The sequence below is a fragment of the Petaurus breviceps genome, unplaced genomic scaffold (assembly GCF_028583685.1).
Source record: "Petaurus breviceps papuanus isolate PSGF00001 unplaced genomic scaffold, PetGlider_PUasm1.0 65, whole genome shotgun sequence".
In the NCBI taxonomy this organism is placed as follows: Eukaryota; Metazoa; Chordata; class Mammalia; order Diprotodontia; family Petauridae; genus Petaurus; species Petaurus breviceps.
The window spans coordinates 1,337,175-1,357,712 of NW_027186436.1; the positions used below are offsets into that span (position 1 = coordinate 1,337,175).

General features: G+C 40.5%; 1 pseudogene; it reads right to left on the bottom strand.

The window, feature by feature from the left end:
* Positions 1-11,589: 11,589 nt before the first annotated feature.
* LOC138173838 (large ribosomal subunit protein eL38 pseudogene) lies at positions 11,590-11,895 on the bottom strand (annotated as a pseudogene).
* Positions 11,896-20,538: the final 8,643 nt, after the last annotated feature.

The window sequence follows — 20,538 nt, forward strand, 5'->3', positions numbered from 1 at the left end:
GTGCAGGAGTTCTGACTTCACTGTCTTCCTCCTGTTCCATGCTTTGATCCTTTTTGTCCCCAAAATAGGAGTATAAAGTTGGGTTGCCCTGTTTATTTTGTTTCCTTTGCCTGCTCATGTTGCCACTCAATTACTTGACTTTTGGGCTTTTTGCCACAGTAGGACTCTGCAACCAGACAGGGGAAATTTGACCCAGACGCTGGGGTTTTCTCAGCTGCCAAAGGTATTAGTTGGGTGCCCTCTCTGAAGCCTCCACACACTGTGGCAAGCTGGTCACATACCCCAGGACCTCCACCCTAGACCGTAATCCAGATCCAAGCAGGTTAAAGCAAGAGCAATTACTCCTCAGACTGTTTGCTTGGTCTCCCTACAATCTGCAGGCCAGGAGCTGAAGCTGCCACGTGGCGGCAGCTACACAGCCATGGCACCTCAGAGGCTTCTCGCCCCAGGGACAAAGGTCAACTGCACTCCTGAACTACTGGATCCCAAAGTCCACACTGCACTGACCTCTCACTTTGTCCTTAGCACTTGTAGGTTAATAATTCTGGAAACCACCACAGCTGCTGGTGATCTGAAGTCCTTCCAGCAGGCGGCTGGGCAGGCCTGCCCTGAGGCTAAAACCTCTCAATATGCAGGGCTGGGGTCAGCTCCCAGAGCACTGTGCTGGCTACTTCCTGCTGGCCTGCCAGGCTTTCCTCAGCAGGAGGTTAGCTTCTCTGTGTCATTTTGTGGGTTCTATAGCTCCAAAGTTTGTTCAGAGTCACCTTTTACATGAATTGGAGCCGTCCAATCCATATTTAAAACCCGATCAAGACTCTGGTATCTGTTATCTATTAACCCCCAGGATACTTTATTTCCTTCTTCAATGAATGCGATGCTAGGATCACACCAGCACTTGCCATCTAGGGGACTTCAGCATACATATTGCTACTTCCTCAAACATCTTAATTTCCCAGTTCTACCTACTCCTCTATTCAACCATAGCTACGCATGGATGATCATATTAACAAATGTTCTACTTTAATGTTCATCAACTCTGAAATTCCCCTTTCTAAACTTTATCATGCTAGCTTTCCTTCTGCCTTATGGACCCTGATCCTCTTCTCCATTCACACAGCGGTTTAGAATCCTACCATCAGTTCTGTCCCAGGCCATCACTCCTGTACACTCCTGTACACTCTTCTCTTATTTCTATTGTGATCCCTTGTTGAACCTGTTCATATCTACACTATCCTCTACACTTGAGTCCCTTTCCATCCCCCCTCCCCCACCTCCATCCTATATTCATGTCTTACTAAGTTCCAGCCTTGGATTACTTCCACCATCTGCTGCCTTCATTCCTATTTATGTGCCACTGAACAGAGCTGAATAAAATCATGAAACTGTTGATTTGATCTACTACAAATTTGTTATATAATCTCAACTGGGACCTCACTGCAGCAAGACAATCCTTTATCACCCCCTGATTTGATTCACTATCAGCACTCATCTCAGCATATATTTCAAACTTTTTCCTCCCTCCTCAAACTTCCCTTAGCACTTCTTCCCTTCATCTTCTCAGCTGGGAACCTTGACTCATACTAAATTGAAAACATTTAGGACATTCTCTGAGAGTTCCAGCTATCATTTCATTGCTCAGATGTCTTCCTCAGTATCTCCTCTTTCATCCCCATCCCACAGGGAGAGATGCTCCTTCTCCTTGCCAAGGCAAACCTCTCTCCAATGTACCCTTGATCCTCTTCCATTCAACCTAGTCCATGCTATTACTCTCTCTATCTTCTTCATTCTCTGAAAAACATCCTCTCTGAGGAGCTTTGGAATTGATTGTGAGACATGGGAGACATTGGCACAGCAGGGGAGACTGCACAGCATGGCGTGTCTGCATCAAAGAAGGTGCTGAGCTCTACGAGCAAAGCAGAACTCCAAAGAAATGTGAGATGCACCAATTTAGAGACATCTCCACCCCACATGTTCCTATGGATTATTTCTTCTTAGTCTCCTCTGCTGAACATTCAGCCAAGTCATTCCCAGTAACAGTGTCCTTGGCCTTCATCTCTTCTCTGTATGTAATCTCTTGCTAGGGGATTTTATCAACTACCATGCATTTAGTTATTATCTTCATGCAGATGATTCTCATATCTATTTATCTTCTCTGTTGACCTCTACTCTCACATCTTTAGTTACCTATTGGACATATTGAATAGGATTAGTGCCTTCCCTCTTTATTTTGGTTATTTCCTCTTTATTCTGTTTACAATTTATTTGCACATACTGTTCAGCTGTTTTTCAGTTGTGTCCAACTTTTTGTGACCCCATTTAAGGTAGTCTTGGCAAAGATACTGTTTTGCCATTTCCTTTTCCAGCTCATTTTACAGAAGAGGAAACTGAGGCAAACAGGGTTAAGTGACTTGCCCAGGATCACACTGTCTAAGGAAATGTCTGAGGCCAGATTTGAACTCAGGAAGATGAGTCTTCCTGACTCCAGGCCCAGAACACTGTGTACTGTACCTCTTAGCTGCCCCTATTTTCACATAATTGATTATATATTTGTCTCCACCATTAGACTGTGAGCTCTTTGAGAACAGGGACTGTTATTTTCTTTCCCTGTGTCTCTAGTACTTAGCACAATGCCTAGCATATAGCAAGCACTTAATAAATGTTTGATTGACTGACTGGAGCATCTCCTGTAGACATCTTAAACTCAACATGTCTAAAATAGAATTAATTGTCTTACTCTGTTCCTCCCTCCATATCTTCCCCTCTTCTAAACTCCCTGTTACTACTTAGACTACTATCATCCTCCCAGTTACCCAAGTTCCCAATCCTTTTTCCTCACTCCTCATGTTCCATATCCAATCTGTTGACCCGTTCTCTACTTTTTACCTTCATAATATCTTTCATCTTTTTCCCCTTCTTTCCTCTGACAGCTTGAACCCTGGTGCAGGCCCTCATCACCTCATACATGCCTAGGGTATTGCATTAGTCTGCTGATGGGTCTGCCTTTCTCAAGTCTCTCCTTACTCTTGGTTTTTGAAGCAATCTTCCTAAAGGGCAGGTCTGATTGTCACTTCCCTACTCAGTACATTCCCATAGCTCCCCATTACCTAATTTATATTTATTATTATACATTCTTCCTGGGAATTCTGTGTGGAATTAACACCTTGAGAATGAGGGGTGGGGCAGAAAAGGGAGGATAAAATCAAATCAAAAACAAAAGGAATAAAGTGACATGTTCCATGTAATAGATAGTGAATGGTAGAGACTGAATTTAAACTCGTTTTTCTCACTACAAATCCAATGCTCTTTCTACTAGATTACATCCATCTCATCCACGTTGGGAGTTCTTAGGTGGATTTCTTGTTTATTTTCAGTGCAAAAATGGTTTTCCCTTGCCTTCCTTGAGAGAGAAGAGACTGGACCTAGGGGAGAAGTATTGAATAGAATAGTCACTTAATAAGGATTTGTTAATTATCTCAGGTCAAATCGAAAATCCTCTGTCTGGTTTTTAAAGCCCTTCACAATCTGGCCCCTTCCTACATTGTCATCTTCTCCACATACTCTGCTATCTAATGACACTGGACTTGTCTTTCTCAAACATAATATTCTCTGTCCTGATTCCATGATGTTTCGCTGAGTGTCTCACACTCCTGGCATTCTCTTTCTCACTTCCATCTTCCGGCTTTTGTAACTTCCTTCGTACCTAAACCCAAATCTTACCTTCGGCAAGAAGCCTTTCTGGTATCTGTCTCCCCACTCCTACCCTATTCCCCCATCACTAGTGCCTACCCTCTGAGATTACCTCAGTTTACCAAGGATATTTCTTGTATACACACACACACATACACACACACACGGTTGTCTGCATATTGTCTTCCCCTATCAGAAGGGAAGGTAGTAAGCATACACATACCACCTACTATGTATCAAGCACATTTTTATAAATGTTATCTCATTTGATCTCAGTAGACTGCTTATCTCCTTAGAATGTCCCCATCCTCATTCAACAGGGAAAGTGTTGGCCTTTCTTTGTATCCCAAGCACTTAGCACAACGACTGGCACAGAATTAGTCCTTAATCAATGTTCCTTTAGCTTATTTATTTGTGTAGTACAGAGAATGAGCAAATGCATATTAAGTGATGATTGTTTGGGAGTACAATAAGTACTACAGGAGCTTGGAAAAACAAGGGAGTTTTGTTTTTTGTTTTTTTTTTGACTCAGGACAGGGCTGGGGAACCTGTGGCCTCCAGGCCACATGGGCCGTCTAGGTCCTCAAGTGCAGCCCTTTGACAGAATCCAGACTTCACCAAACAAAATTCTGCCTAACCTCTGACCTAGGAGTTAGGTAGCAGAAGAAACTTCGAAGTCATTCTAGTTCAATACTCCCATTTTACAGAGCCTTAAAGGGGTAAAGCTGGGAAGTGAGGTGGTGTAGTGGATAGGGCACCAGGTATAGAGTCAGGAAGACTTGAATTCAAATCTAGCCTCAGACATTTACTAGTTATATGACCCTGGGCAAGTCACTTCACCCTGTCTGCCTCAGCTTCCTTACCTGGAAAATGAGCTGGAGAAGGAAATGGCAAACCACTCTAGTATCTTTGCCAAGAAAAGCTCAAATGGGGTCACAAAGACTGGAAATGACTGAACAATAACAGCAACAACAAAAGAGATAAAATGACTTGTTCCATGAGAGTGAATGGTAGAGACTGAATTTAAACTCATTTTCTCTAACTGCAAGTCCAGTGGTCTTTGCACTAGATTATATCCATCACATCCACGCTGGGAGTTCTTAGGTGGATTTGATTTCTTGTTTATTTTCACTGCAAAAAAGATTTTCCCTTCCCTTTCTTGAGAGAGAAGAGACTGGACACAGGGGAGAAGTATTGAATAGAATAGTCGCTAAATAACTGTTAGTTATCAATTTATATTTATTATTTTGCATTCCACCTGGGAATCCTGTGTGGAATTGACAGCTTGAGAATGGGGGAGTAGGGGTGGATAAGGGAGGATAATCCCCTTGAAGCCCAGCTACAAAGGCAAGAGAGCACAAGATATAGTATAGGGGTAGGGCAGTATGATTCCTTGAAGGAGTAGGGAGTTTAGGGAAGCATTTTCAGTGCAGTATAAGGAAGAAGTTTCAAAAACTCAAAGCTGTACAGTGAGATGCTCTGGGTCAATCCAGCTAGCATGTATTAAGACCTACCATGTGTAGTTTGCTAAAGAAGGAAATAGCAAACAACTCCAGCATCTTTGCCAAGAAAACCTCAAATGGGGTCATGAAGCACACAACTGAACAACAAAACGAGCAGGTCTCTGTACTTGGTTTTGGGGATACAAAAAAAAATTAAATTGTCCCTGCCCTCAAGGAGCTTACATTCCACTGGGTAGCCCTGAGCTCTCCATTACAGGAGGCATTCGAGCAAGGCTTAATGACCACGTGTCAGGGTCATGGCTCAGGTACAAGTCAGCCTAAATGAGCTTGATGTAGCTTTTGGTAGAGTGGAAAGAGCATTGGGATTTAAGTCCGATAATCTGAGCTCTGTCCCTTCCTGTCTGTATGACCTTGGGCAACTTTTTTATTTTCTCCAACCCCCAGAGTAGATGTGAGTGACTCATTCCCTGAAAGTCCTTTCCCAAAAGTGTCTTGGGGGAAGGATGACCTTTCACCAGTCACAGGAAAATGGATGAGAGGTCAGTCCTGTTCCCCCTGGCCAGGTTCAGGTCACTCACCTAGCACCTCAGGTACACACAGTGTCCTTGTCTTCTGTTTGGGCTGCTGCCTGCATTCTTTCACCCTCAACTCAGTTGGCTTTTTGTATTGAAAATTCTATAGCACGCCAAGCACAGGCTTTCTGTTCATGCTGTTTTCAAAGTTATGCTTTAACCATCCATACAACAAAGAGCAGACGGTGCCTGGGTTTCCTTCTCTGTGCCCAGCTCTGTGCAACGAGCTATAGAGAAATGCTTTCGTCAAACTTCATCTACTCTGTTAAGATTGTTGGGGCTGCTAACTATTTTGTTTTTGTCTAATCATCTCCAGAATGAAAATAGTAGGTGCTTAATAAATAGCACTGAGTTGCTAAGTGAATTGGATGTTACTTCTCTCTGAGTTTCAGTTTTCTCATCAGTAATAATAAAAGCCAGCATTCATATAATTCTTTTTTTTTTCTTTTTTGGAGGGGGGGAAAGCAGGGCAATTGGATTTAAGTGACTTGTCCAAGTCACACAGTTAGTAAGTGTTAAGAGTCTGAGGCTGGATTTGAACTCAGGTCCTCCTAACTCCAGGGCCGGTGCTCTATTCACTGTGCCACCTAGCCACCCCCATATAATTCTTTTTTTTAAAAAATTAATTTATTTGTTTACTTTTAGTTTACAAGATTCAATTCCACAATTCCTTGAGTTTCCCATTTTGTCCCCCTCCCTCCCCTACCCCCATGACGGCTTATAGTCAAGTATAGGATCTGTAAATACTTTCACATTATACATTAGTCAGGTTATAAAGATGGATTGTATCAGATGGAATGAAAAATGGTAAAAAGGACATAAAATCAAACAAGAAAAGGAAAAAGATCAGGTATTTTGCTTCCATCTGGATGTAAACTCAGTTCTTTCTAGTTCTTTCTCTGGATGCACGCATTTCTCTCCATCATGAGTCTTTTGGGGTTGACTTATATCATGGCATTGCTGAGAAGAGTCCAGTCTATCAAAGTTGGTCGTCACACATAAGTTGTGTCTGTAATTGTGTACAAATTTCTCCTGGTTCTACTCGTCTCACTCAGCATCAGTTCGTATAAGCCTCTCCAGGTAAATATGAAGTCCATCTGCTCCTCATTTCTTATAGCACAATAGTATTCCATAACATGCATATACCACAACTTGTTCAACCATTCCCCAATTGATGGGCATCCCCTTAATTTCCAATTCTTTGCCACCACAAAAAGAGCTGCTATAAACATTTTTGTACATATGGGTCTTCCTCCCACTTCTATGATCTCTTTGGGATATAACCCTAGGAGTGGTATTGCTGGGTCAAAGGATATGAAATTATTTATAGCCCTTTGGGCATAATTCCAGATTGCTCTCCAGAAAGACTGGATCAGTTCACAACTCCACCAGCAATGCATTAGTGTTCCAATTTGCCCATATCTTCTCCAGCATTTGTCATTTTCCTGTTTTGTCATCTTAGCCAATCTGATTGGTGAGATGTGGTACCTCAGAGTTGTTTTGATTTGCATTTCTCTAATCAATAGTGATTTAGAGCATTCTTCATGTGCTTATAGATATCTTTAATTTCTTTCTCTGAAAATTGCCTGTTCATATCCTTTGACCATTTATCAGTTGGGGAATCCCCATATAATTCTTTAAAGTTTGCTAAGGGCTTTACAAATATTGTCTCATTTGATCCTCACAATAACCCTTGGAGATAGGTATTATTATTATTCTCATTTTATAGAGGAGGCAAGTGAGGCAGAAAGAAATTAAGTTGTCTGAGGCTGGATTTGAACTCAGGTTTTCCTGGCTCCAGGAGGCAGCTAGATAGCTCAGTGGGTAGACTGCTGCACCTGGAGTCAGGAAGATATGAGTTCAAATGTGACTTCAGATACTTAAGAGCTATGTGACCTTGAGTAAGACACTTAGCATCTGTTTGCCTTGATCTGCTGGAGAAGGAAATAGCAAACTACTCTAATATCTTTGCCAAGAAAATCTCATGGACAATATGGTCCATGGAGTCACTAAGAGTTGGATATGTATGAATAACAACCACCACCACTACAACAATAACAATAACAACTTCCTTTCTCCAGGTCCCATCTTGGCTCCCTCTGTTGCACCATCTAGCTGTTTCATACAATGGTATGATCAGGTAGCTCCAGGGTTCCTTCTACCTCCAGTTCTATGATCATTCTGATCCTCAGTTCTATCATGCCTATGAGCCTCAGTTTCCTTCTTTGTTGGGCTCAGGATACAGCAGCCTCTCTACAAAAGGACACCTTTGTTTGGGAAATGAGCACTTGGTGGACTGAGTTTGGTCGGGAGGAGTTTGGTCTCCTAAAAGAAGTGTTAGCCTCCTTTTCTCACATTCTTTGACATGTCACACCTCTATCTCAGTACTCTTAAGAAAAAATTACTTAAAGTTTAGTTTTGTCTCATTTAGGTTTGCCTCAGTCTATTCAAAGGTTGAAGTAGAAAGTTATTCAAGGTACCATGTAAATCAAATATGGGACAGGTATTTATTTCTGACACAGAAAATAACTTTAAAATGAACACCCACAAATGTGCAGTGACAGAAAACTTAAACAAATAGCAATACCTGCTTTGCATCTACTACTCTGCCTGGTTCCAACTCCTGGGAACAATTCTGTGTTCCCACCTCATTCCCTATCTCCACCCTACCTACCCCCTTTCCAGTCTCCTCTTGTATGGTGTCTCTTCCTCCCACCCCTCTCCCCCATTAAATTGTAAATTCCTCTATGAGTGTAAGAACTGTCTTTCTTTTTCCTAACTGTATCCCTAGCATTTAGCACAGTTCCTGGAACATAGTATTCAATTCAATAATTCAATTTGACAAACATTTACTAAATGCCTAATTTTCACCATCCTGATCATATTTCTCTAGATGATTTGAATGAATAGAATAAAAAAAACATTTAGTAAGCACTTACTAGGTGCCAAGTGCTATACTAATTATGGAGATACAAATACAAAAGGCAAAATAGTACCTGCCCTCATGAATTTACATCCTGTTTAGCACATATAATGGACATTATATTATATAAATATAATATATATATATAAATGTACATTTAGGACATATAATGTTGTAGCTGATTAATTTCAGCCATGCCCCAAACTGAAGACAATACCCCTTATATGATCTGACCAGGGCAAGAAAAGACTAGACTTTCATTCTGCATATCACGGTTTGTTTTTGTTGTTGTTTTGGTCCAACCTCTGATTTCTTCAGTATATAGAATTCCAGGTGAGAAAACTCTCTCAACCCACATTTGTTTTGTTATTTGTTGTGGTTGTTGTTCAGTCATTTTAGTTGTGTGTGATTCTTCATGACCCCATTTTGGGTTTTCTTGGCAAAGATACTGGAGTGGTTTGCCATTTCCTTCTCTAGCTCATTTTACAATTGAAGAAACTAAGACAAATGGGGCTAAGTGATTTGCCTAGGGTAACAGGAAATATCTAAGGACAAATTGTAATTCAGAAAGATGCGTCTTCCTGACTCAAGGCCTGGAGCTCTATCCACTGGGCCACTTAGCGGGCCCTGGGGTAACTATGGTGATGGTCTGTTTCAGGAATCACATTGGTACCCTTGATGTGATGATGGAGGCAAAGGGAAACTTCCACTGTGTTGAGCAGATGCTGTAGAAGAGCTTAGAGAAAGACAGGGATGGCAGATGAAGAGGCTTGGGAGGAGTAGTTAGGGACCGTATAAAAAGAGGGGGAGCCCACACTGAAGAAAGCACAGAACCTTTTGCATGTTCTTTGTCCTGGGTGGAGATAAGAGGGACTGACTTTGGAAATGGCCCGACTCTACACGTGTAGCTTTGAGCAAGTCACTTAAATCTCTCTGAGAGTGATTTTCCTCATCTGAAAGTAGGGATAATAATACATCAAAATCCATCCAAGGTAGTCATTGGATTTTGATGAGTCGTTCAGTCTATCAGCATTTATTAAGTGCCTATTACATGCCAGGGACATATGGGTTATTCAGGAAGGACTAGCACCTCTGATGTGAGGATTTGCCAAGCCCTTTTCAGGGCCACTCATCTAACTTTGGTGTCTGCCTGTCATGCATCTCTCACTGTGGCTCCAAGAAGCTGTAGCATGAGCAGTAATACTGTCTCAGCAGATGGGCTAAACCAGGTTGAGGGCAACCGGCCTTAGTTAGGAGGTTGTCTACCCTAAGCATGTGAAGACTTCCCTTATACAAAAATGTTTATAGCAGCTCTTTTTGTGGTGGCAAAGAATTGGAAATTAAGGGGGTGCCCATCAATTGGGGAATGGCTGAACAAGTTGTGGTATATGCATGTTATGGAATACTATTGTGCTATAAGAAACGAGGAGCAGACGGTCTTCATATTTACCTGGAGAGGCTTATACAAACTGATGCTGAGTGAGAAGAGTAGAACCAGGAGAAATGTGTACACAATTACAGACACAACGTATGTGTGATGACCAACTTTGATAGACTGGACTCTTCTCAGCAATGCAGTGATATAAGTCAACCCCAAAAGACTCATGATGGAGAGAAATGTGTGCATCCAGAGAAAGAACTAGAAAGAACTGAGTTTATATCCAGATGGAAGCAAAATACCTGATCTTTTTCCTTTTCTTGTTTGGTTTTATGTCCTCTTTACCATTTTTCATTCCATCTGATACAATCCATCTTTATAACCTGACTAATGTATAATGTGAAAGTATTTACAGATCCTATACTTGACTGTATGCCACCATGGAGGGGAGGGGAGGGAGGGAGACAAAATGGGAAACTCAAGGAATTGTGGAATTGAATCCTGTAAACTAAAAGGAAACAAACAAATTACAAATAAATAAATAAAAAGAAAAATGAAAAAAAAGACTTCCCCTGGTGGAAAGGGTGAATGAGCTGTGAAGGCAGCTGAAGGCAGGCAATGTGGAATGCTTAGAGCATGGTCAGACACTGAAGGGGCCAAGGTCATCCACTGCATCCTGGACAGTTGCCAGTTGTCCTGACTTGTTTTGCCAGTGGACTTCAATGACTCTGGAAGACAAAGTGAGACTGACTTTGTGTAACTGCATCACTTAAAGCCAATTCATGTATGAATAAAAACATCAACCCATGATCAGCCCTAAAGAGGTTCAAGTCTAATGGAAGAGACAAGAGGCCAACAGCTGTGTCCAAACTGAGATATAGACAAGATACATGTAAGATAATCAACAGAGCACAGGCAGCAGCATTGCTAGGTATTGGGAAAGGCTTCTTATGGAAAGGTAGGATTTTAGCTAGGACTTGAAGAATTCCAGGGAAGTTGGGAGGCAGAGATAAAGAGAATTCCAGGCATGGAGGAACAGCCAGTGTGGAAATATGGATTACAGGGTACTTGGAGGGGATGAAGGTAAGAGGGGGCTACGTTATAAAGGGCTTTAAAAGCCAAGCAATAGACTTTAGAATCGACCTTGGAGACAGCAGGGAGCCAGTGGAGTTTATCAAACAGAAGAGTGATATAGTCAGACCTGCATTTTAGGAAGATCACTTTGATAGCTGAATAAAAGTTGGACTGGAGTGGAGAGAGACTTGAGTCATGGAGACCAGCCAGGAGGCTAGAATTAATGAGGACCCCCACCAGGGTAGTGGCTGTGTCAGAGGAGGGAAGGGCTATATACAACAGAGACTATGAGGAAAATGCTTTAAGTAATGTAGAAATGTGTGTGATTATTAATTATTACCATTTGCCCAGCTCTATGCCAGATGCTTTTGGAGAGACAAGAGAAAGAGAAGATACAGGTCTCAGCCCTCTTAAGGCTTCTAATGAGAGCTTGCTAAACTTAAGTGAATTCCTTTCAACAACTTTTTTTTTCCTTTTTTTTCTTTTTTCTCCTACATTTTAATATACGTGTAATAATGAATGATTCCTTCACTTTAGCTCCTTCACAGCCAAACCAGGAGGCAGGGACTGTTTAAGTTTCTCTGCCTTCTCTTTGTCTGTGATAACCAATTTGTACAGGTACCTGCTGCAGCGAACCTTAAACTTTATGTTGTCCTTGTTTTCCTTGATCTTGACAGATTTGGTATCTTTTCTCCCGGCTGTGAGCAACAAGTCTTTTATTTCCTTGATTTTTTGGGGCGTGGTGGCCGCATCGGCAGTGGGATGAGGGGCAGCGTGTGGCTTGAGAGGTCTCACCATGGTAGAAATACTCACAACTGCCAACAACTGTTTTTTCCATTTTTTCAAATGCTTTATTAACTTCTGATTTACATCATTAATTTCCTCCAGATTTTGAATTACAAATTTTCTCCCCGTTTTTCCCCTACCCACCGCCCCAGAATAGCAGAGGTCCTGCTTCTACTCTACCATCTTGACTCTGCCCCCCCAACAACTTTTTGAAGTAAGGAATGGAGGTATTATTATCATCATTTAGTGTAACTGAAACATAAAGATGTTATTTTGGGCCCTGGTTTCCTTATCATTTAAAAAAAAAAGGACCATCAGGACTTTACCTGGGGTCTATGCTTTTTGGAGGGAGGAAGGTAAGGCATTTGGGATTAAGTGACTTGCCCAAGGTCACACTGTTAGTTTTTGTGTTAAGTGTCTGAGGCCAGGTTTGAACTCAGGTCCTCCTGACTCCAGGGCTGGTGCTCTATTTACTGTGCCACCTAGCCGCCGCCCCCCCAATTTTTTTTTGTTAATTGTATTTCAATATACTTGGTTTCCTTTGTAATCCTATGTATTTTATGCATTTAAAAATATTATTATGAATAGTTCACAGGCTTCACCAGATCACTAAAGGTCCGTGACACAAGAAAGGTTAAGAGCCCTTGAACCAGATAATTTATTTTTATTTTTTTTAAGCAATCGGGGTTAAGTAACTTGCTCAAGGTTACACGGCCAGTTATTTCTGGGTGTGGTACTGAGTATCTGAGCCCAGATTTGATCCAGGTTATCCTGACACTGGAGCCAGTGCTTTTACTCGCTGAGCCACCTGGCCGCCCCAGGGGTTAAGTAACTTGCTCAAGGTTACACGGCCAGGTGTTTCTGGGTGGTTGCTAAGTGTCTGAGCCCAGGATTCCATCTCCAGGTCTTCTCAACACTGGAGCTGGTGCTCTTACTCGCTGTGCTACCTGGCCGCCCCGAACCAGATAATTTTTAAGTCCCTTTCAGATTTAAAATCCTGTGCACATTCTGTAATCCAAACTTTGAAGTTTAGGTAACATTTCAATAGGCTAAGGGGAGAGTGGGGAAGTTTTCAAGGGGGGAAAAACATGAACAAAGATACCAAGGTAGAAATGGACATGAAGGAATGGGAGAGAAGAGATTTTCCTGGCAGGATCAGAGTGTGTATGTTAGGAAACAAAATCAACTCATATTTATAGTACTTTCCAGTGAGGAAAGGGACAGCTAGGTGGTGCAGTGGATAAAGAACTGGGCTTAGAGTCAGGAAGACCCATTTTTCTCAGTTCAAATCCAGTTTCAGAAATTTACTAGTTGCTTGAGCCTAAGGAAATCCCTTAACTCTGTTTGTCTCAGTTTCCTCAACTGTAAAGTGAGCTGCAGAAAGAAATGGCAAACCACTCTGGTAACCTTGTCAAGCAAACCCCAAAAAGGGTCACAGAGAATTGGACCCAACTAAATTGACTGAACACATTTTAAAACTTTTTACTTTCTTCACAACAACTTTGTCAGAGAGGTAGTGTAAGTAGAAATATTTCCACTTCACAGATGAGCAAACTGACTGCTTGCAGAAGTGAAATGACTTTTGGAATTGACATCCCAAGTCATATAGCCAGTAAGTGTTTGAGCTGGGATTTCAGCATAGGTTTCAAAGTGCAGCACTCTTCTTTCACCACAAGGGGGAAGATCTCATTACTCAGACCACCATCTCATACAAAGTAGAAGACTCAGATGCTACTTTATGGTGATTTCAAATTATTTTCTGGCTCTCATACTTGTGAATGGGAGGGAGTTGGCACAAACAAATGCTTATGAAAATCCCAGAAGTGACTCATGGAAAAATAATGTCGGTTCCTTTAGTAATCAAGGCATTTGTCCCTCTTTGTTTATGAACCTCCCTCCTTCCCATTCCTACTGCCCTGAAGTGTAAGGAATTGGCTGCTTTGCTTCATTTAACTAAACTGATCCGCTCCTGTTTGGAGAGTTGTCAGTAGTGACCCCTAAACTCTGTGGAAGCATAAAAAAAAAAACAGCCAACCTCCTTTATAAATATTTAGGAATAATATTTTCCTGTAAAGCCCTTTTCAAAATCCCAGGAAAACTCTTTGGACTAACAGTCTTTTCTTAAGGAAATGGATTGAGTGATACCAAACTTTTAAACAAAGAATAATTTTTGTTTATATCATTGAAAAGCACATCTAGGTACTAGGGTACAAATTTTAATTAAGATATAAGCTTTTCCTTGATGGAGGTTACTATCTCATATAGCGAAACAAGTCATGACACAAACCCAGTTAACTACAATATACAACATTACACAAGAAGTGTATTAGACAATAATATCTGAGAATATTCAAAGTTCTATATTGTCTGATTGGGAAGGATATTGCCTACCAGAGAGATCATGGAAAATTCCATGGATGAAGCTGTATGGGGTTTTTTCTTTTCCTTTGTGTGTGTGTGTGTATTTTCCATTTGTCAAATGCTTTATTAACTTCTGATTTATATCATTCATTTCTGCCAGATTTTGAGTTACAAATTTTCTCCCCATTTTCCCCCTATCCGCCGCCCCAAAATAGCAGTCCCACAGGATATCCCCTCCTCCAATCTGCTCTCTCCCATATTTTCTCCCATACCCCCTTCGACTTTTCCAGTAGGGCATGGTGGATCTCTATGCCCCAGTGCCTGTATATCTTATTTCCCGATGACATGTAAGATAGTGTTAATAATAGTATATATGTATATATAATTTTAAACATTTTATTTTAAAACTTTGAATTCCAGATTCATTTCCTTCCTCCCTTGTCACCCACCCTTACTGGGAAGTAAGCAGTTGAGTATAGGTTGTACATGTGTAGCTAATGCAAAACAATAACATAGTAGATATATTGTAAAAGACTGACTATATTTCCCTCCCTCCTATCCCCCCTCCCACTTGTTCTATTCTCTTTGATCCTGTCCCTTCTCAAAAGTGGGTGCTTCTAACTTCCCTCCCCCCCAGCCTGCCCTCCCTTCCATCATCCCCCCTCTCATCCCTTCCCCCCCTACTCTTCTGGAGGGTGAGATACCCTATTTAGTGTGTATTTCATTCCCTCCCCAAGCCAAATTCAATGAGAATAAGGTTGACCCATTCCCTTTTGCCTTCCTATTCTTCCCCTCTATTGTTACCATTTTCCCTTACCTCTTCTATATGAGATAGTTTACCCCATTCTGTCTCCCCCCACCTCCTCTCATTATATTCCTCTCTCACCTCTTAATTTCCCCTTTTAAGTATCATCCCTTCCTATTAAATTGGTCCTGTGCCCTCTATGTATACCTGTAAACATATATACACATATTCACATATGTATTCATATGCCCATATACCCTCATATGTAGACATATATATATATATATATATATGTATTTCTATTCCCTTCAATTATTTTCATACTGAGAAAAGTTTCATCAGTTACAATTATTGTTTTTCCATGTAGGAATGTTAATAGTTCAACTTTGATAAGTTCCTTATGATTCCTTTTCCCTGTTTTCATGCTTCTCTTGCTTCTTGTATCTGAATGTCAAATTTTCTATTCACTCTGGTTTTTTCAGCAAGAATGCTTGAAAGTCCTCTATTCCACTGAATAACCATATTTTCCCCTGAAACATGATACTCAGTTTTGCTGGGTAGGTGATTCTTGGTTTTAATCGCAGCTCCTTTGACCTCTGGAATATCATATTCCAAGCCCTTCAATCCTTCAGTGTAGAAGCTGCCAGATCTTGTGTTATCCTGATTGTGTTTCCACAATACTCAAATTGTTTCTTCCTGGCTGCTTGTAATATTCTCTCCTTGATCTGGGAATTCCGGAACCTGGCTATAATATTCCTAGGAATTTTCTTTTTGGGATCTTTTTCAAGAGGTGATCGGTGGATTCTTTCAACCTCTATTTTGCCCTCTGGTTCTAAAACATCAGGGATGTTTTCTTTGAGAACTTCCTGGAGGATGATTTCTAGGTTCTTACTTTGATCATGGCTTTCAGGTAGTCCAATAATTTTTAAATGATCTCTCCTGGATCTATTTTCCAGGTCAGTGGTTTTCCCAATGAGATATTTCACATTGCCTTCTATTCTTTCATTTTCTTGGATCTGTTTAACAGCATCTTGATTTCTCATAAAGTCATTAGCTTCCATTTGCTCCAATCTAATTCTGAAGCAATGATTGTCCTCATTGAGCTTTTGAGATTCTTTTTCCATCTGTCAAATTCGGATTTTTTAAGGCATTCTTCTCCTCATTGCCTTTTTGAGCCTCTTTTGCCAATTGAGTTAGTTTATTTTTTAAGGTGTGATTTTCCTCAGTCAGGCTGTTGACTCTCATTTCATAATTTTCTTGCATCGTTCTCATTTCTCTTCCTAATTTTTCCTCCACTTCTCTTATATACTTCTTATGGCCTGTGTGGCCTGTAACCAGCCCATATTTTCTTTTGAAGCTTTTGGTGCAGGAGTTCTGACTTCACTGTCTTCCTCCTGTTCCATGCTTTGCTCCTTTTTGTCCCCAAAATAGGAGTCTAATGTTGGAATCTTCTGTCTTCTTTGTTTCCTTTGCCTGGTCATGTCACCCCTCAGTCACTTGACCCCTGGACTTTTTGCCACAATAGGACTCTGCCACCAGACAGGGGAGCTTTTGTCCCAAAAGTTGGGGTTTTCTCAGCTGCTGGAGGTATTAGATGGGTGCCCTCTCTGAGGCCTCCACATGCTCTGGCAAGTTGGACACACACTCCAGGACCTCCACTCTAGACTGCAATCGAGATCCAAGAAGGTTAAAGCAAGAGCAATTACCCCTCAGACTGGTCGCTTGGTCCCCCTACACTCTGCAGGCCAGGAGCTGAAGCCTCTATATGGCGCTGGCTGGCTGTGCCGGGAGTCTCAGTGGCTTCTCTCCCCTGGGGCAAAAGCCACGCACTCCCACTTACTGGGTCCCAAAGTCTAGACTGCACTGACCTCTCAGTTTGTCCTTCGCATCTATGTGTTGATAAATCTGGAACCAGCCACAGCTGCTGCTGATCTGGAGTCCCTCCAGCTGGCAGCTGGTCAGGCCCGCCCTGGGGCTAAAGCCTCGGAGTGGGGCTGGGCTCGGCTCCCAGAGTGCTGCGCTGGCCGCTTGCTGCCTGCTGGGCTGTCCTTAGCAGGAGTTTAGCTTCTTTGTGTCATTTTGTGGGTTCTGCAGCTCCAGAGTTTGTTCAGAATCCCCTTTTACATGGATTGGAGAAGGTGGAAGCTGGAGCTGCTTGGAGTTTCTTGCTTCTACTCCACCACTCTGGTTTTTTCTTAAAAGAAGGGGTAGGGATCAAAGGTAAAGAAAAGGAGGCAGCATTTTGTGTATGTGAGAGATGATAAGAACAAGGTCTCACAGGGGAGAGGGCATTTTACATGGAGAGAAGGTGAAACAGTTTGTTTGGTGCATAGCAACCTGCTTTATAAAAGTTATATTGAGGAAAAGAGGAGGATCAAATAAGGGATAAGTAAGACTGTTGCTTAGATGTAGATGAAATGTTGATAACTGACAACAGAGAAAAAGAACGTTCAACTCTGACTTTGGTTCTGTTTTCTTTGCTAAAGAGAATGATATTTGAACTAGAATATGTGGAACCAAAATGGCTTAATAGGGAGTCGAAAAGTGTCAAATCTTATAAAATAACAATTTCATGTAAATGATACCCTGGTCAGACTCTATCTCATGTATGATGTTCTAGGTGCCATATTTTGGAAAGTATATTGATAAGTTAGAAAACATCCAAGATGGGGAAGATGCTCAAGATTATATCATCTGAGGACAGACAGAAGGAGCTTGTACTGTTTAGCTTGGAAAAGAGGCAATTGTTCCCCTGGGTCATGAGAGCTGTCTTCAAATATTGGAAGGAATGTTGTAGATAGATGAGAGGCTTTAAACTTTTTCTCCTTGGTCCTTGGTAGCAACACAAGGAGAAATGTATGGAAATTGACAAGAGGCTGAATGAAATTTCATGTAAGAAAAACTTTGTATCCATGAAAGCTACTTGGAAGGACAGTGGTTTGTCTTGTTAGAAAGTATGTTCCCCCTCCACTAGAGGTCTGAATTCTCGCCTACATTCAGGTTGAACTGAATGGTCTCTGTGGGTCCTTCCAGCCTTCCAGGATCTTTGTTCCTAATAGAATGAGGAGTGAATGGCATTGAGGTTACTGTCATTAGGGATACCTTTTCTATGACCTGAAGGAAGAATGGAAAAAGAATGATGCTAATTAATTTTGATGAATAAATGAGGAGGAGCTTAAGGGAGCTCATCTCCTATGGCATCAATCTTTCTTAATGAAAGAGGAGGTTAAATAACTTTGCTGTCATTCTGGGATGAGGAGATGGAACTGGTGTTGAGCAGAGAAGAGTTTGCAACCCATGCTGTGAGAAAGATGGTCAATTAGCATTCTTGGCCAGATTGGTTTATAATTTTCTTTTTCTGTTTTGGCTCTTCCTGGTTTAGGTATCAGTACCATATTTGTATCATAAAAAGAATTCGGTGGGATTGCTTTGCCTATTTTTCCAACCAATTTATATAGTATTGGAATTAATTGCTTTTCAAGTGTTTGGTAGAATTCTCTTGCAAATCCATCTGATCTTGGAGATTTTTTCTTAGGGAATGCATTGATGGCTTGTTCAATTTCTTTTTCTGAAATAGGGTTATTTAAGTATTTTATTTCCTCTTCTGTTAATCTGGGCAATTTATATTTTTGCAAATATTCATCCATTTCACTTAGATTGTCAGATTTATTGGCATAGAGTTGGGCAAAATTGCTCCTAATTATTGTTTTAATTTCCTCTTCATTGGTGGTGAATTCACTGTTTTCATTTTTGATACTGGTAATTTGGCTTTCTTCTTTCTTTTTTTAATCAAATTAGCCAAAGTTTATCTATTTTATTTTTATTTTTTCATAAAACCAGCTCTTAGTTTTATTTGTTAGTTCAATGGTTTTATTACTTTCAGTTTTACTCATCTCTTCTTTGGTGTTTGGGATTTCTAATTTAACATTTAGTGGGAATTTTTAATTTGTTCTTTTTTTTCTAGTTTTTTTTTAATCGTGTGCCTGATTCATCGATCCCCTCTTTCTCTATTTTATTCATGTACGCATTTAGAGATACATTTCCCCTAAGAACTGCTTTGGCTTCATCCCATAAGTTTTGGTATATTGTCTCATTATTGTCATTCTTTTGGATGAAATTATTGATTGTTTCTATGATTTGTTGTTTGACCCACCCATTCTTTAGGATTATATTATTTAGTTTCCAATTAATTTTTAGTCTGTCTTTCCATGGCTTTTTATTACATGTAATTTTTATTACATCATGATCTAAAAAGGATGCATTTAATATTTCTGCCTTTCTGCATTGGATTGTGAAGTTTTTATGCCCTAGTACATAGTCAGTTTTTATGTAGGTGCCATGTACCATTGAGAAAAAAATGTATTCCTTTCTATCCCCATTCAATTTCCTCTAGAGGTCTACCATATCTAACTTTTCTAAAATTCTATTCACCTCCTTAACTTCTTTCTTCTTTATTTTGTGTTTAGACTTATCTACTTCTGAGAGAAGCAGGTTGAGTTCCCCTACTAGTATAGTTTTGCTATCTGTTTGTTCCTTAAGAAACTTCTTAACTTCTCTACGAATTTCGATGCTATGCCACTTGGTGTATATATGGTTAGTATTTATATTACTTCATTGTCTATGGTACCTTTTAGCAGGATATAGTTTCCTTCCTTATCTCTTTTCATTAGTGCTATTTTTGCTTTTCCTTTGTCTGAAATCAGGATTGCTACCCTTGCTTTTTTTTTTTTACTTCAAATGAAGCATAATATGTTATGCTCTAACCTTTTACCTTTACTCTGTGTGTATTTCTGTGCTTTACATGTGTTTCTTGTGAATGACATATTGTAGAATTATGGTTTTTAATCCACTTTGCTATCCACTTCTGTTTTATGGGAGAGTTCATCCTATTCACATACACAGTTATGGTTACTAACTGTGTCTCTCTCTATCCTATTCCCACCCCCCCTTTATACTTTTCTCTCTACTTTTTCTGTTTCCCTCTTCACCAGCATTTTGCTTCTGACCACTACCTCCTTCCATCTGTCTTCTCTTCTATCAGCTCCCCTCCCTTTTCTTTCCCCTCCTACTTTCTATAGGGTGAAATAGATTTCTATACCAAATTCAGTGTGTATGTTATTGCCTCTTTGAGCTTAGCCAGATTAAAATACTTCAAAGTCACTTTCTTTCCATAGGTCCTCTGATACATTTTATAAAGTATATTAAATTTTGAAATCTCAAAAATTCTTTTCTGGTGTATTTTTGTGGGGGAGACAGAACCTGGATTATACACACACACACACATATATATATCTTACACACATATACACATGTGTATACATATATGTGTGTATAAATATGTATAGGAGCAAGAACAGCTATATTCAAGAATAAATGTTAGAGTTTTTTATCATACAATTAGAAAGATATCATCAATACTTTTGTGAGCTGTAGGCAGAGCCAAGATGGCGGAGTAGAAGCACAAACTTGGCGTTAGCTCCCGCTCTAGTCATTTCCCATACCTGTAAAACAGTGACTCTTAACAAATTTTAGAGCTACAGAACCTACAA